Source organism: Papio anubis, chromosome 8 (genome assembly GCF_008728515.1).
Source record: "Papio anubis isolate 15944 chromosome 8, Panubis1.0, whole genome shotgun sequence".
Taxonomy (NCBI): Eukaryota; Metazoa; Chordata; class Mammalia; order Primates; family Cercopithecidae; genus Papio; species Papio anubis.
In genome coordinates, this window is record NC_044983.1 from 49101103 (window position 1) to 49118662 (window position 17560).

Genomic DNA, 17560 nt, shown 5'->3' on the forward strand with positions numbered 1-17560 from the left:
TTCCCATAACCTGTTTTATCCGAATCCAAGGCCCCTTTCTTTATGAAACCTCAAGTTGGCATATAAGCTTCTGTACCTTATTGGAAAGTTGAGTCTTCATTCCGAAGGCTCCTGTGTATACACATTAAATACATTTGTACACCTTTTTTTCCTATTAGCCAATCTGCCTCATGTCAGTGATTTTTCAGCCAACCTTTAAGGGGCCAAGGGGAAAGTTCTCTCTTGGCCCCCACAACCTCAGTCCTTGTGACATTACATAGCCACTGAATCAACCTTGCCTGTGTTCACCACATCTGGGGCCTGTTCAATTTGTAGGTAATCAGTCTGCCTATTGTTTGAGCCCCCTTGTTGCCAGTTAACTGAGTTCCTTTCCTACTTTGTACTGATCACAAAGAACACCCAATCCAAAAAAAAGACAAACAGGTTTTATTCCTGGCCAGGAATGCAAGGGAGCCTCTTCTCCCTGAGACATGGGAAGCTGGGTGATATGGTTTGGCTGTGTCTCCACCCAAATCTCATCTTGAATTGTAGGTCCCATAATTCCCACATGTTGTGGGAGGGACCTGGTGGGAGGTAATTAAATTATGGGGGTGGCTCTTTCCTATGCTATTCCTGTGATAGTGAATAAGTTTCATGAGATCTGATGGTTTTATAAAGAGGAGTTCTGCTGCACGTGCTCTCTTGCCTGCCACCAAGTAAGATGTGTCTTAGCTTCTTCTTTGCCTTCTGGATGATTTTCTTTTTTCTTTTTCTTTTTTTTTTTTTTTTTTTTTTGAGACAGAGTCTTACTCTGTTGCCCAGGTGGGAGGGCAGTGGCACAATCTTGCCTCATTGCAACCTCCACCTCCCGGGTTAAAGCAATTCTCCTCCCTCAGCCTCCCAAGGAACTGGGATTATAGGTGTGCACCACCACGCCTGGCGAATTTTTAGTAGAGATGAGGTTTCACCGTGTTGGCCAGGCTGATCTCAAACTTCTGATTTCAGGTGATCCGCCTGCCTCAGCCTCCCAAAGTTCGGGGATTACAGGTGTGAGTCACTGCACCCAGCCCTTCTGCCATAATTGTGAGGCCTCCCCAACCATGTGGAACTGTGAGTCAATTAAACCTCTTTCCTTTATAAATTACCCAATCTCAGGTATGTCTCTATTAGCAGCATAAGAACAGACTAATACACTGGGGAATTTTAAGGAGTTAGCCATGGGTTGGGAAGGTATGTGAACATGTGCAAGGAAGAACCCTAGACACAGGTGTAGACAATAAACTCGCCTTTTCATGTGACGTCTGTTCAGAAAATGGGGGTGATTTTCCTCTAAGTGTAAACCAAGAGTATCTGAGACAAGTCTCAGTCAATTTAGAAAGTTTATTTTGTCAAGGTTAAGGACATGCCTGTGACATACCCTTAGGAGGTCCGGATGACGTGTGCCCAAGGCGACTGAGGCACAGCTTGGTTTTATACATTTTAGGGAGACATGAGACATCAGTCAATACTTGTAAGATATACTTTGGTTTGCTCTAGAAGGGTGGGACAACTGAAAGGAGGGAGGGGGCTTCTAGGTCATAGGTAGATAAGAAATAAATGGTTATATTCTTTTGAGTTTCTGATTAGCCTTTCACTTAATACACAATAGGTTGTAAAATGTTTCTTATTCCCAGAAAACTCATGAATAATCCACACTTTGTTTAGCATATAATCAAGAAATAACTATAAGAATATAATCAATAAATAACTATTATACTTAATCAAGCAACCCATACCACTGCTCTGCCTATGGAGTAGCCATTCTCTTATTCCTTTACTTTCTTAATAAACTTGCCTTCACTTTACTCTGTGGACTCATCCCAAAGTCTTTCTTGCATGAGTCCAAGAACCATCTCTTGGGGTCTGGATCAGGATTCCTTTCTGGTAACAGTCTTTAAGCAGCTGTGCTTATAAATAAAAGAACTGAATAAGAACTTTCCCAGTTATTTCATTGAGGCTGCTCTGGTAACATTTTCAGGATGGGATTTTCCGTTACTTGCAACTAAAACCATAATAAATACATACAGATAAGGCAAGACAAGACAGGTGGTGCAAGATTATGAACAGGATCCCATGCTCCACTGAGAGGTCTGGACTGAGGACATATTTGAAACCGCCTTTGCAAAAATATGATTGAGACAATGAAAGAGATCTAACCTAACTGACTCTATCTTGCTTTTAACCTCCAAGCTATCCTTGTTCATTGCTGGGTGTAGGCTGGACTAACTTTGGGAGGAACTTAGTTTATAGTTTAAAACTAAGACAATAACAGCCCTTTTCTAAAACAAACCTTCTTGCCTGGGGACTAGACCACATTTGTAGGACTAAGAAATTCACCACAAGATTAGAAATTATGGCTTAGGAGTCATGTAGCTGGAGGCTACAAGATTCCAACCCTCCCTAAATTTCTCCTAAGATCAGGGCTTGAGATATTTTGAAGACCCTGCACTTGATGGATCAGCTGGCACCACCCATATCGATAAACTGGCCCCTCTGATCTTGTGGCCACCACCCAGGAACTGACTCAGTGCAAGAAAACAGGTTCAACTTCCCATGATTTCATCTCCTACCTGACCAATCAGCACTCCTGGCTCACTGGCTTCCCCCTGCCCACCAAGTTGTCCTTAAAAACTCTGATCCCCGAATGCTCAGGGAGACTGATTTGAGTAATAATAAAACTTCAGTCTCCCGCACAGCCGGCTCTGCATGAATTATTCTTTATCTATTGCAATTCCCATGTCTTGATAAATTGGCTATGTCTAGGCAGTGGGCAAGGTGAACCCATTGGGCAGTTACATACTTATAATGGGAGGGTTGATAGAGAGGGGAAGGCAGAGTCTTCTTCAGGAAGCTCTAGTGCTTCTGGTTTGGGAAAAGCAGCTCAACAAATGCCCAAAAGAAAGGATCTGAGGAGGAATGGTTCACAGCATGGAGAAGGAGTTCTATAGCTGAATATTCATGATCTCACCCTTTTATTGCACTCTTTGGCCACATTTCTATCCAGTAACTCTCCATTGTAAGGGTGTCTCCCTCTCTGCACCAGGAATAGAAGAATGACACCAAATCATTAGTGAGCTTAGACAATGGATAAGGCACTGACGTAAATCTGCATAACAAACCCTCCTTTGTTTAAGGTGCTTTTTCCACAGTCATATCCTTTTAACTGGGACTTTCCCTGTATCCTTTCTTTGTTTCAGAAGTCTGGTGGTTAAGCCAGAAGTTTATACTCTTTCTTTGAGATCAACTCGAACAATTTACTCATTGCTCTGCATTTTCTCCCATATATATAAGAGGCATAAATGTTTATAAACTTCTGTTTTGCTCCTGTTAACCTTTTGTTACAGGGAATCCCAATTAAGAACAATGATAGGAAGAGAGATCAGTATTTTTCCTCCCCTATATGATAAATGAAGTTGATAAAAACCAGTCACAACACACCTCAGCTCAGGACAGGCAGCACAGTCTTCAGGTGGCAAAATGATTGTCAAAGTAATTATTCTTGCTACCCTATCCCATGCAAATTAAACTCTCTGCTTAGAGATAGAAGTGAACTATCTGAGCCATGTGAACTGCCATTGGATATGCCTATAAGGTAAAGGCAGAAAAGCAGTGGTTTGGCTTTTTTTTTTTCTTTGCGTTGTTTTTACTATTTATAAACTGCTGCTGCCAAGCCTTAAGAAAACACTTTTTTAACGAAAACAGTGCAGCCTTCCCACAACTACTCTAAATAATTAGAACACTTAAAAATAACCTATTAATCTGTGCTCCCAGAGGTTGACCAAAAAAAAGAAATAAAATAAAATAACCTATTAAAAAGCCAGGAAAGGATTTTCCACAGCAAATTACACAAATCTTAGCTCACCAAGTGCAAATTAGTTTCCTTATGTTGAGAAGCAAAGAGGGTCAAGTACAGAGCATAAGAAAATAACCCAGGCTCACCGTGTTTCCCAGTAATGTCCTGTAGCCATGCAAAAGGCAATTGAGCATTTACAAGTGATTTTAGATGGAGGAGGGCTGCATAGTTTTCCCTAGTCAACTGAGCATTGTAAAAACAGAAAAGGTGTATGATCAATTCACTTTCACAGTGAAGAAAGAGCACCAAGTTAGGACTTAATTATAAATACTGAAGAGCAAGGAATAAGCCATAATTTCTACCCTAAGAAATGCATAGTCTGCAGCCTCTAATCTGAGAAACCTGGGTGTTGAATTCTAGCTCTAGCCTATTGTGGCCTTGGGTTCTCTGCCTGGGAGAAAGTTGGGTTTCCTCCAACTGACAAGCAACTTGGAGAGAGTCATTCAAAGTCCTATGGCTTCAGCATAAAGTGAGTAATTTGGGATTGTTGTAACAGAGCGAGTTACAGAGAAATGCCACACTCTGAGACGAATTCAGGGGTCCTTTATTAGCCGGCGACCAAGAGATGGCTATTCTCTCAGCCCTGAAGAAGGGGCTAGATTTTCTTTTATACTTTGGTTTACAAAGGTGGGGAGGGGGGAGTCTAGTTAAAACAATCTTACAGAAGTAAAGCAGGCAAAAAGTTAAAAGGATGAATGGTTACAGGAAAGCAAACAGTTCCAGGTGCAGGGGCTTTAAATCTATCACAAGGTGATAGACATGGGGCTTTGGGCGTTATCAACCGGACACAAACACGGGGGGTCTGGGTGCTATTAACCGGGCGAATTCCTGGGAACTGCGGATATAGCTTGCCACAGTATCTCATCAGTTAATTGCATTCTTGGATGTGCTGGGAGTCAGCTTGCACAAGTTAAGTCCTTGAGGAAGGGGGTGGGTAGGGGCTGCGAGTGAAGGAGCCAAGATGGAGTCTATCTTAGCTAAGGGAGAGTCAATTCAGGTTAAAACAAGGTAGGGTATCACAGGGTAAGTGAGCTTTCATATGCTGTAGTGTTTCATCAAACAGTATGGAAGAAACTGAGGTCTCTCTCATCTCTGGAAACCTAAGATTTTATGGTGGTTAACTTCCCATGAGGCTCTACATGACAATTATTAGCTTCTCTCCTCTCCTGTGGGCTATGACAGTGGGAGAGGTGGTTAGGAATGGAAATACTTGTCTCTTCTATTCTGCCAGCCAGTCATTCAAATTACTGGATGTCTGCAATTTATTGCATGCCCACCTTGAAACAGGTCTGTCCTAGACCCTGAGGATAAAAAACATCAAAAAACGCAGATGACTGCTTTGGAGCTTTCACATTGAGATGCCTCTGAGCCCAGGGTCTTGCCAGGCAGCAATAACCCAAGCATACCCTGAGAATGAACCTGTGTTCCTTAGTGAATGTTTGCTCAGTGTTCCCAGCTATGGATCCCAAGAATGGCCAACTCAGATGTTTACACCATACCTATGAGAAATAACCTGGAGCCTGGCCTGTTCCTTGGAAGGCAGGCCATACAAGGAACTGAGCCCATTTGTTTTGAGCTAGATGGGAGTTGCTAAGTTGAGGTTGCTGTGGGAAGGGTACTGTGTAACCTGCATGCTTTTACAAATGGGAGCAGTTTTCCTCTCCAGCCTGCGGCTCCTACACTCCCCGTATATAAGTTCCCTAATAAAGCTCATGTCTCCAGGTCTTTTCTTCAGTTTCTCTGAGGTGGTACCCTCCCAGCTCACAAGCTTGGGGGTCTAGTATGACAGTAGGGAACCCAATGCCTACCACAAAAGATGATCTTACCAAAAACATATGCCACCAGCATTGTTTCCCAGGACCAAAATCAGATGATAACTTTGCCTAAAGCAGAGCTGCTGAGAGTTTCCTTGCTCACTTGCTTTTGGTTAAATTTGGTCCATCCCTGCTCTGAATCTGGTGGGATGTGGTGTTCCAGTTTCTGCTTGAAGCCATAAGTTACCATAAGGAGCTTATTGTGCCTCAGATGGTGATTCAGGGTACCAGGAGACCCTGGGAATAGATAGTCTTTATCTGATTGTGATGATGAGAAAATATGCCCTCAACTACACCACACCAGTATCTGAAAACAAATTTGAATTTTGATGGTAAAATTCAGTATGCAGAATCACTGTTTTGATTTCCTAAGAGAAATGGAGAAACTGATTCAGAAATATAGATAGCCACAGGCTTCCTACAAAAGACTATTTTTCATATCCTTTGAATATTGTTTTAATGAGAGACCTGTATCTCATCTTTTATCAATGGCTTCCTTATTTTAAAAAACTAAGATTTACAATGCATATGATTATTTTATTCTTGGTTTGGACCTACTTAATCTGTGCTTGCAAAATGTAGTTTACAGCTACCTCAGGGCAGCAGGCACCATAACAGCTTACAGCCACTGAATTAGGTCTTTCTCCTCTGTGGTTCATAAATGACGGAAGGCCCAGTGGCGTGGCATCCTGTTCAGTGAAGCACATGATCTTTCCACCACCAAGGGGCTTTAAGCAGAGTTGGGTTTGGTTTGTTGGTTTTAGTTTGGTGTGTTAATCTTTTCTCAGTCGGGGACGTTTACTTACCTACTTAGAAATATCCTACAGTGCATAACAGTATATGCTAGTACTTTGCAAAAAATGAGAGAATTATTGCCCTCATACAGTCAAGAGTTGGGAGATTTAACTGAGAGGAAATATTGAAACTGTTTAAAAGCTCAGGACCTACAACCTGATTGCTAGAATCTGAATTCTAATTCTAACCCTTCCTGGACCTCTCTGTGCCTCAGTTTCCTCATCTATGAAAATGGGGACAGTGATAGTAGAGCTCACAGGTGTTTGTAAGCTTCAGTGAGTTAAGGATTATAAAGTGGTTAGAATGGCTCACGGTACAAAAATAACTAACTTTTACATAGAACTTACTAATAAGAACTTAAATGTTAGCTTTTATTTATCCTAGACCAAACCACCATTACTTTTTTGCTGGACTTAGCTTCCCCATTAGTTTTCTCTACCCTTCTTAAATCTATTCCCCACCCCACATAGCCAAAAGATATTTTCACATTAAAAAAATTGTCCATGGCTTAGAAATGAATTATAAACTTAAAGGCAAAATAAACTGCCATTAGCTCTGTACTCTAGTTGATAAAGTTGTTTCCCATGGAAGTATGGGTTAAGAAATCTGCTACTACTATAGATGTACAATGGAACTGAAAAATTAAGTAAATGGAAGCTAGGTTTCTCACTGTTGGAGTGAGCATTTACAGATAAGCGCAGGAGGATGCCAGAATTATCCAGGTGGTAATGAATTAGAGCTGAGTTATCAGTATGAGCTCCTGTTTAGCTTAATACAGACACAGGTGGTTAAATATAAAAATACAGCACCATTCTGGGCGGGGGTCTGGGGAGCGCAGCAGCCATGGCCAGCCACCTCGTGCTCAACAACGGCGCCAAGATGCCTATCCTGGGGCTGGGCACCTGGAAGTCCCCTCCAGGGCAGGTGACTGAGGCCGTGAAGGTGGCCATTGACGTCGGGTACCGCCACATCGACTGTGCCCATGTGTACCAGAATGAGAATGAGGTGGGGGTGGCCATTCAGGAGAAGCTCAGGGAGCAGGTGGTGAAGCGTGAGGAGCTCTTCATCGTCAGCAAGCTGTGGTGCACTTACCATGAGAAGGGCCTGGTGAAAGGAGCCTGCCAGAAGACGCTCAGCGACCTGAAGCTGGACTACCTAGACGTCTACCTTATTCACTGGCCAACTGGCTTTAAGCCTGGGAAGGAATTTTTCCCACTGGATGAGTCGGGCAATGTGGTTCCCAGTGACACCAACATTCTGGACACATGGGCGGCCATGGAAGAGCTGGTGGATGAAGGGCTGGTGAAAGCTATTGGCATCTCCAACTTCAACCATCTCCAGGTGGAGGCGATCTTAAACAAACCTGGCTTAAAATATAAGCCTGCAGTTAACCAGATTGAGTGCCACCCGTACCTCACTGAGGAGAAGTTAATCCAGTACTGCCACTCCAAAGGCATTGTGGTGACCGCCTACAGCCCCCTCAGCTCTCCTGACAGGCCCTGGGCCAAGCCCGAGGACCCTTCCCTCCTGGAGGATCCCAGGATCAAGGCGATCGCAGCCAAGCACAATAAAACTACAGCCCAGGTCCTGATCCGGTTCCCCATGCAGAGGAACTTGGTGGTGATCCCCAAGTCTGTGACACAGGAACGTATTGCTGAGAACTTTAAGGTCTTTGACTTTGAACTGAGCAACCAGGATACGACCACCTTACTCAGCTACAACAGGAACTGGAGGGTCTGTGCCTTGTTGAGCTGTGCCTCCCACAAGGATTACCCCTTCCATGAGGAGTTTTGAAGCTGTGGATGCCTGCTCATCCCTAAGTGACCTATACCTGTGTTTCCTGCCTCATTTTTTTTTCTTGAAAATGTAGTATGGCCTGTGTCACTCAGCAGCGGGACAGCAACCTGTAGAGTGGCCAGCGAGGGCGTGTCTAGCTTAATGTTGGATCTGAAGAGCCCTGTCAGTAGAGTAGAAGTCTCTTCTTGTTTGCTTTGCCCTTCTTTTTGCCCCGCTGGGGAAAGTACAACCTGAATACTCTTTTCTGACCAAAGAGAAGCAAAATCTACAAGGTCAAAATAGTGCTACTAACAGTTGAGTTTTGACTGCTTGGAACTGTAATCCTTTCAGCAAGACTTCTCTTTGCCTCAAATAAAAAGTGCTTTTGTGAAAAATAATAATAATAAATAAATAAATAAATATAAAAATACTTGTAGATGGGGTGTGTGTGTGTGTATATATATATATATGGATTAGTATAAACACGTATATTTCCTTGCTTTGTCAGTTGACAGGGTCTAGAAGTAATGATCCCTCAGTAACAACAAGCATACATAGCATCCAGATCTTGGTTTCTAATACTATTTTCCAATGTGATTATATTGCGATTTATGGGGAAAGGGCAGATTTTAGGACTGGGGCAGGAAATATATGAGATGAGCCTATAACATCAGAAAGTAAGAGAGTGTTGAAACACTCACACATGCATACAATGATGGGTTTTGTTTTGTTTTGGTTTTTTATCTTTCTCTAATTTGGTTCAGCAGTCCTTTCAGGAGAGTGACTATATACTCTAGCCCTGCCCTGACAGAGCTCTAGGAGATTTGGTCATGGATGTTTACATTATGCCTTTCATGGAATACTTCTTTATCCTGGAGGACAGCCTAGCGCTTAACTGTGCAATCTGTGACCAGGTACCCGACCAGGTGTTGAACAAATTTCTCACAGGAAATTTGTTTATATTGGCAGATGCCCTTTTACTCTTGCCTGACCTATGTCCAATTTATTTCTTTGAAGATAACCACTTTCTATGAGAGCCTTGGCCAGGATAAAAGTTAGGTCCAGATATATCTGTCAGGTGAAACATAGAGAAGGCAACACACACATACCTACACAAAAATAGAAAATAACAGAAGCAGTTTATTACCTACAGGTCTATAAGAAACGAAGGATACTGGCCGGGTGTGGTGGCTCACACCTGTACTCACAGAATTTTGGGAGGCCAAGGCAGACGGATCACCAGGTCAAGAGATCAAGACCATCCTGACTAACATGGTGAAACCCCGTCTCTACTAAAAATACAAAAAAAAAAAAAAAATAGCTGGGTGTGATGGCAGGCGCCAGTAGTCTCAGCTACTCGGGAGACTGAGGCAGGAAAATGGCGTAGACCCAGGAGGCAGAGCTTGCAGTGTGCAGAGATCAGCCACTGCACTCCAGCCTGGGTGACAGAGCGAGACTCTATCTCAAAAAAAAAAAAGAAAGAAAAGAAAAAGAAAGAAAAGAGGGATACCAAGGCAGGCCATCAGAAAGGTCACAGGACAATGCATTCAACCAGCAGGTGAGGAGCCAGAGAAAGAGAGGGACCTAAGGACTGAGGCCTTGATTGGGGTCCAGGGCATTGCTCCAGCAGGTTTCCCAGGGGGAGTTCTAATTGGTGGGTTTAAAGCAAACAGGCAAAATTCCGTGTGGTCATGCTGTGACTGAGAGGTGGTCACTGAGGCATATCTGTGTAGTCCCTGTGGAGTGTGGGGATCAGCAGAGTGAGTCAAGTTGGCTACATCTAGCTGTTCCAGAGGGAGGGGGTCACCAAGAGCAGTTGTATAAGGCAGATATCTGGATTGACCACACTGAGAAACTGAGAGGAGGCAGAGAACTGGAAACTGGATCAAGGGTGACTAATCCCTGCTTCTAATAGGAGAAAGTTAAAGCTATATTCAAAGTGAATACTGAGGCAGCATAAAATTGCAGACATTCACTATGTGGGGTTATGTCTAAAGGACACAGGAACCAATGGAAAGAACTCCCGATGGTTGCAACAAAATAAATGAAGTAGAATTTGATTATCACCCAAAGTGTACAATTAATATCCATGAGTCCATACTAATATAAATAAATGATCAGATACAAATAAATGAGGGAGAAAAGACAAGTCTCTCATGTAGAATTCCAAATAATGTATGTAAATACCCTGCCTTTAAGTTTGAGAATAACTCTCCACTCCTTCAATGTAGTCTGTGCATAGCAACTGTCTTCTAAAGAGCACAATATGAAAGGGGGAGAGAAGAGTCACTTTACCATGGAGAAACCTGACAAACTGTCTCAGCCAAGTGATCAAGGTCAACATCAACAGAGATCAATCGTGTTGATAGTATGTATCTTTGATATCCTGTGATCAAAACAGCACTTTTCCTTTGTGGTCTTTCTTCCGCAAACCCGTAAACCCAATCTCATCATGAGAAAAATATCGGAAAAATCACAATAGAAGGACTTTCGACTAAATACCCACCCAAGACCTCCTTCAAACCATCGAGGTTATCAAAAACAAGGAAAGTCTGAGAAACTGTTGCAGCCAAGAGGAGACTAAGGAGACATGATAACTAAAAGCAATGCACTGTCCTGAATGGGACCCTAGAACACAAAAAGGACATTGAGTAAAAACTAAGGCAATCTGAATAATCTATGGGCTTGAGGTAACAATAATGTATCAATTCAGGTTCATTAGTATGATACAAATACACCATAGTGGTGTAAGATATTAATAAGAGGGGAAACCAGATGCATGGTGTATAGGAACTCCTTGTATTGTCTTTACAATTTTTCTATAAATCTAAAACTGTTCTAAAACATAAAACTTACTTAGAGAAATTTGTCCATGTCGTTCCAGTGACTTCTGTATGAAATTCCTAGTCTTTCAAGTGCTCATCAGGTTCTAACCAACAGAGTTCCACCTACTTCTAAACCCCCATCTCTGGCCCATCCCCATAGCTCTCCATGAACTTCACACCTTAGCCTCCATCAGTCCATGAATGTGCAAGGTCCTCAGCTACTTCGATCTCACACATACTCACCTCTCCACCTGCCAGACTCTTACCTCAGCTTCTGATGAAGGGGCTAAACCAGATCATATTGTCAAGCTTTTACCAATTCAATCATGGTGGACTTAGGTTAAATAATGAGCCAGTGCTGGAGGGCTCTGTGCAGAGCTAGGTCCCATATGTCCAATCTTTCTTTCAGTAGCTACATTGCCTTTGCATCCTTCCTTGCTAAGTTTGCAGACATTCTAAATAGCATTTTCTTCTCATTTCAATATGATCTTTATGAAACCAGATACGTAGTTACCGGTTGTTAAAAAATACTTACGGAGAGTCTTGCCTGTTTCACAGTAATCAAACAAACATATGCTCAAAGAATATCATTTTCCTCTTCCTCACACAAGTCGGCCAGATGATCCCATCTGTACTAAGGCAGCAGACGAGCCTTCGGCAAATTCATTCTTCCAAGACCAGCTGCCAAAGCTAATTTCCTCCGTCCTCCCTCTGCTGGAAAGTGGCACTGACTTTGTAGATGTTGTTTACATTCTAGACTCTCAGCTATCTATTCTTTTTCCTTTACTATGGCAAAACCTGCATGATTTCTAATTACTTTCTGAAGAAAACTCTCCAGTGAAAAATGAATCAAGTTGTTTGAGATGATGTGTCGAGCTAGAGTGCTTTGGGTTTCACAGTCAGTACCTTCATAAAAGTGTAAATGATATACTCTTTCTCCCACTCCCCAAAGAGGCTAGAATAATAGCCTCCCTCGTAGACCTGGCCGGGATTCCTAATGAAGGCATAAAGCCTCCTTTTTCTTCTTTGGGAAACCTACTGAATCTTTGAAGTAGCTCATAATCATCTTAATTGGCTACAAATCTTAATTATTTCTATACTTAAGTGCATTCATGATATTTTTCTCGTTGCTCTTAATGGAAGCTATTTTCCCCAATGGACTTCAGTTCCTCAAGTCTAGCTTCAAAAAAGTCAGTAAAATTGATCTTTTAGATACCATTCCTTATATGGCAGCAAATGAGATATTAAAAAGCAACGTTAGGCTCATTATTTTTTATGTTATAGTGTTTATAAGCAAACAGTTTGAAGTCTGTTTGCAGAATAAGCCATTATTTTAAGTGGTCCCCAAATTTGCAAAAATGTCAGTCTGCCCTCAGCTCCTAGCTTTGCTACATTTACTAACTTTCTGAAATAAGCTTTGTATCGTTTATTTATAAAGAAAGCCAAGTATATGTGCAAATATCACCCTCGAATTATAGAAAACGGTTTCAAAAGGTTAAACAATTCACCACGAGTGTCAGCAAATACAGCTGCCAGATGAGAGAAGAATATCTCAACAAAAGAAGGGGTATTGAATTATGTGATCCCAGGAGGCTCTTACAATAAAAGATTTGAGATGATTATTTATAATTAACCTCAACTAACCAGAACCTGAGGCCTTTAAATAATTGCAGGCTTATACCAACTCCACCATCTTTAGGAAGAAAATATTTTTCAATAACAACTGTTGACATAAAAATGGTTTTTTAACTGCTCTCAGCCATAAATTTCAATTAAATAGAATTACTATTCCAGTAAATTACACTTCCCACTCATAGCAATGATGAATTCCTATCAAATGAGTAACTGTGTGATGGTTAATTTTATGTGTCAACTCAACTGGGCTAAGGGATGCCCAGATAGCTGGTAAAACATTTCTGAGTGTGTCTGTGAGGGTGTTTCCAGAAGAGATTTGCATTCAAATCGGTACACTGAGACAAGAATATCCACCCTCGCCAATGTGGACAGGCATCATGCAATCCACTGATGGCCTAAATAGAACAAAAAGGTGAAAGAAAGGGAAATTTGCACTCTGATTAAGTTGGGACGTCCATCTTCTCCCATTCTCAGGCTTGGGCAGGAACGACAGCAGCAGCTTTGCTGGGCCTCTAGCTTGCAGAGGGCAGATTGTGGGACTTCTCGACTTCCACAACCACAAAGCCAATGCCTCCTGACACATCTCTCTATATATATATGTATATATATCCTATTGGTTCTGTTTCTCTGGAGAACTCTAAAAATAGTTGCAATAATAAAACTGTATTCATGATGACTGTCTTTCTAGAAAAATCTAGAAGACAGGCTTGGCAGTTAGGTGCAAGTGACAAAAATCCCATTCATAGTGTTAAGCAACAATGATAATTTATTGGTTCACATGTTTAGCAAGTCTGTAAGCAAATATGCTGCTCCATCTGCAGCAGCTGAAATGATATCACCAGTGGCCCTGGACTTACCATCCTATGTCAGGTCTATCCTCAGGCTGCTTAAGTGCTCCTCTGGCAGCCCTGGGGATCCCTCCAGTAGCTGGGAATGGCTGCAGAGGCTTGGCCCCTTACACCTCACACCTCACCTTCCAAAACAAGTGAGTTTCTTCTGATGGCTGTCCCAGAAGATGAGAAAGTTGTTCTTTCCCTGAAGCCAATATCTCATCATGTCTCTATGATTCTGACTGGATCATGTGCCCATCTCTGAGTCAATCCCTGTGACCAGAGAGACTGGATATCTAGTAGGCTTAAGCCAATCTCAAACCAGCCTTTGAATTAATTGGACTAAGACATCGGGGCTTTTGGGAGAAAGTAAAACAGGAGTTGATACTAGAGAGACAACAAACAAATGTCTACTATAACAACAAACAAGGAAATTTCAAATTTCAAAAAACAGACAGGGCACTGAAGTCAGAATAAAGACAGGAGTGAGAGCAGAGTTAATGGCATTGGCTACTCTAGTTTTACAACTGATTGAGCCCAAAAGACACTTTTTGCCACATTTTCCCAAGCACTCCAGCTGGGTTAAAAGTCCCTGGATGCTGGTTGTGAGTCCACATAGAAATAGCTAAAAATAAACCAAACTTCAAAAACTCTGGAAAATAGCCACATTCACTTGAGAGGTCTTTGGAAGCAGACAGGTCTGAGATTGCCTCTAAACTGCACAACTTATTAGCTATGTGGCTTTTAGAACCTTACTTACCCTTCTAAATACCATTTTTTCATCTGTATAGTAAAAATAATAGGACTTCAAATAATACTTAATTCATACTGGTGTGAGAATGAAAATAAGAGCTTGTAATCAAAGCATCTAGTAAGGGACTCAGAGCATGGCATGACTGGGTATAGGATTCCCACCACTGAGGTTTTCTAAGGAGTGATGGAACCATTTCTCTCCTTCCCAACACCACGAGGCCACATTAGTGTCTCTGGGGCCGTTGGACAAAACTAGCACATTGCCAAGAGGTCTGTTTTCTTGTTATTTGATCAGAAACCATTTTCTGATTGTTGCTTTCTTTATAGATTCTTGGATGGCAAATATCTCATTCACAGACACATGCCTAGGATTATTCCTTTGTCTAAAATAGATCTTTTTACACAAAAAACAATTTTTATAATGATAAAGAGAAAGTTGAGGAAAAGAAAGAGATGGAGTAGACAATTCTTATCACCTTCTTAGTTGAGAAAGTAACCAAACCACCCACTTCCATAAAATAATCACAGCAGTTTTGAAAAATTAGTTCAGCTTCCTGGTTCTTCCATCACTCCTAGTAAAAACCTCACTTTATCAATTTTCTTTTCAAAGAAAGGTAAACATCCTCTTTCTTCCCAGGCCTTTATTTAACTATCATCACATAGCAATTAAGAGGATCAAAGCACAGCAGTAATTCGCAAAGTGCCTTGAGATTTTGATGGGGAGTATTATGCACAGACTAGAAAACAGGAAGAATAAGAGAAAATGCAAAACCAGCCAAGGCTATATATGGTGGTGGCCTTCGCACAATGTCACGAGTCGCACTGAGTGTAAGTGGTGAGTGTTTCCAACACGGCATTTCCTTGGCTCCCTGCTGCTACCAGGGATTATTCTAAGTGAACACTCCTGTTGGGTGACCAGTGAAATGTATTTGACACTTCAGTGTCTCACAAAGTTGCAAAGGAGGTAACAATATTACCAATCAAACTAATCAGGGCTGATGGCTAAGAGTGGGAGGGGAAGGACCTTGTTCAGCATTCTTCTCCTCAACCAAGTGTGTCCTGCTTTTTCCAGGAGACAAGTGTCTAATTTGACTGTGACTGTTTGGACCTTAATTAGAATTCTAGTATAAACATTTTTGAAACAATTGGAAGAGGAAGGTCATTAAACTGTCAATACTCCTCAAGCTTTGCTATAATACAATTGACTTCTTGCTTAGGCAATAGATTGAATAGCAATTTATAATCCATTAAGAGTAGGTATGATGTATTTCTGGTACAGGCACTCACTACTCTGCTGCAGATTATTTTGGATATATTGCTTTTTTAGGTACCCCTGACATATTCCAATATGATCTCTAGGAAAAAATTAATGTCTTATATATTGTTTATTTTCTCTTCTGTAATGCATACATTTTTATCGCAAAGACATAAACTCAATTAAACAACATTTCATGAGAGAATTACTAAAATAGATTCATTATTATCTGCCTAGTACTTAAACTAACAGTTATGACTATGAATAAGTAGTATGTACTGACCTGTGGTCCAGAAAAGCCACATTCAGAAACAGAAGTTTAGACTGGGCGCGGTGGCTCACACTTGTAATCCCAGCACTTTGGAAGGCTGAGGCAGGAGGATCGCTTGAGGCCAGGAGTTCAAGATCAGCCTGGCTGACGTGGCAAAACCCCCTCTCTACTAAAAATACAAAAATTAGCTGGGCGTGGTGGTGTGTGCCTGTAATCCCAGCTACTCGGGAGGCTGAGGCAGGAGAATTTCTTGAACCTGGGAGGTGGAAGTTGTGAGATCATGCCACTATACTCCAGCCTGGGTGACAGAGTGAGACTCCATCTCAAAAAAAAAAAAAAACAAAAACAAAAAGCAAACAAAAAAAAACCAGAAGTTTATTGTGTTCTGATTACAAGAACCTCTAATTTCATTTGAGGTAAGTAAAAAACACCCATAACTTAAATGATAGCTAAGTCAAGCTCTTTTTTCCTCTTGCTAATGTTCACTTTAATTGTTGAAACCTACATGATATGTACTGTTCCACATTATAAATGTCAAAATATAAAAAGATCATAGGTGAAGGTGTTGAAAACCAATGTTGAAACATTTTTTGAAACCATAGTATTTTTTCTATGAATATATCTTTCAAAGAATTAGATGTAAGGGTAAAAAAAGACCAAGCTGACAAATTCTGCCCTATTCTCAGTATTTCATGGTGAAGTTTTTGTTTTTTGTTTTGTTTTGTTTTTTTCGAGACAGAGTCTTGCTCTGTTGCCCAGGCTTGAGTGCAGTGGTGTGATCTCAGCTCATGGCAATCTCTGTCTCCGAGGCTCAAGAGATTCTCTTGCCTCCGCCTCCTGAGTAGCTGGGATTACAGGCATCTGCCACTGCGCCCAGCCAATTTGTGTATTTTTAGTAGAGATGGGGTTTCACCATGTTGGCCAGGTTGGTCTCGAGCTCCTGACCTCAAATGATCCACCCACCTCAGCCTCCCAAAGTGCTGGGAATACAGGCATGAGCCATCATGCCTGGCCTTCATGGTAAAGATGTTTATTCGCAACATCCTTGAAGAATATACATCAAAAACAATACAAAACTTCAATATTTTGATGCCAGATGTTGTCTAGAAAGATGCAGGAACATATTTTTCAAATTATTAAAATTACTATAAAGATATCAATAATCAGACATTTTCCTGGTTCAGAAACAGGTTTTTCATAGTAAAAAGTAAAACCACTAAAATGTGGCTAAATATAAAAGTCAGATTACAAGTGTTTTTGTTTACAACAAAAATATTGTAAAATGACTAAATGTATATTTTAAACTTTTAAAAACTCCATAGCTGTGTTGGAAACAGGAAGCTATCATCAATGAATCCAAAATTGCAAAGCCTTCTTGGAGAACAGACAGCAGCTGGGAATTGAATATAAGCATGAAGAAAACATACATAGTCAAAAGCATGCACAGACGAAAACTAACACAATCAACCAAGCACAACTGACATTTGAGGAAAATCAAAAGCATCAAGGAGTAGCCCAAGTTAACAAGTGAAAAAACAACCTTGGAAGAAGAGAAATAACCCAGAATTTAGAAAAAAAAAATTAAACAACTTCTAACTAGTATACTGTGAGTGACTCAAGAGAATATTATATCACAAAAATATTGTTCTGTGAAAATCGAGCTATCCCAGAAGCAGAAAAGTGCTCTTAATCCTTCAAAAATAACCATCAAAATTAAAATGTCAATGGACATGTT

At 41.2% G+C, this 17560-nt stretch overlaps 1 pseudogene across 1 annotated transcript; it reads left to right on the forward strand.

Moving 5' to 3' along the window:
• The first annotated feature begins 7271 nt into the window (after positions 1-7271).
• On the forward strand, positions 7272-8651 carry LOC101017041 (annotated as a pseudogene). Its single transcript, XR_650624.3, has one exon. The product of XR_650624.3 is annotated as an aldo-keto reductase family 1 member B1 pseudogene (transcript).
• Positions 8652-17560: the final 8909 nt, after the last annotated feature.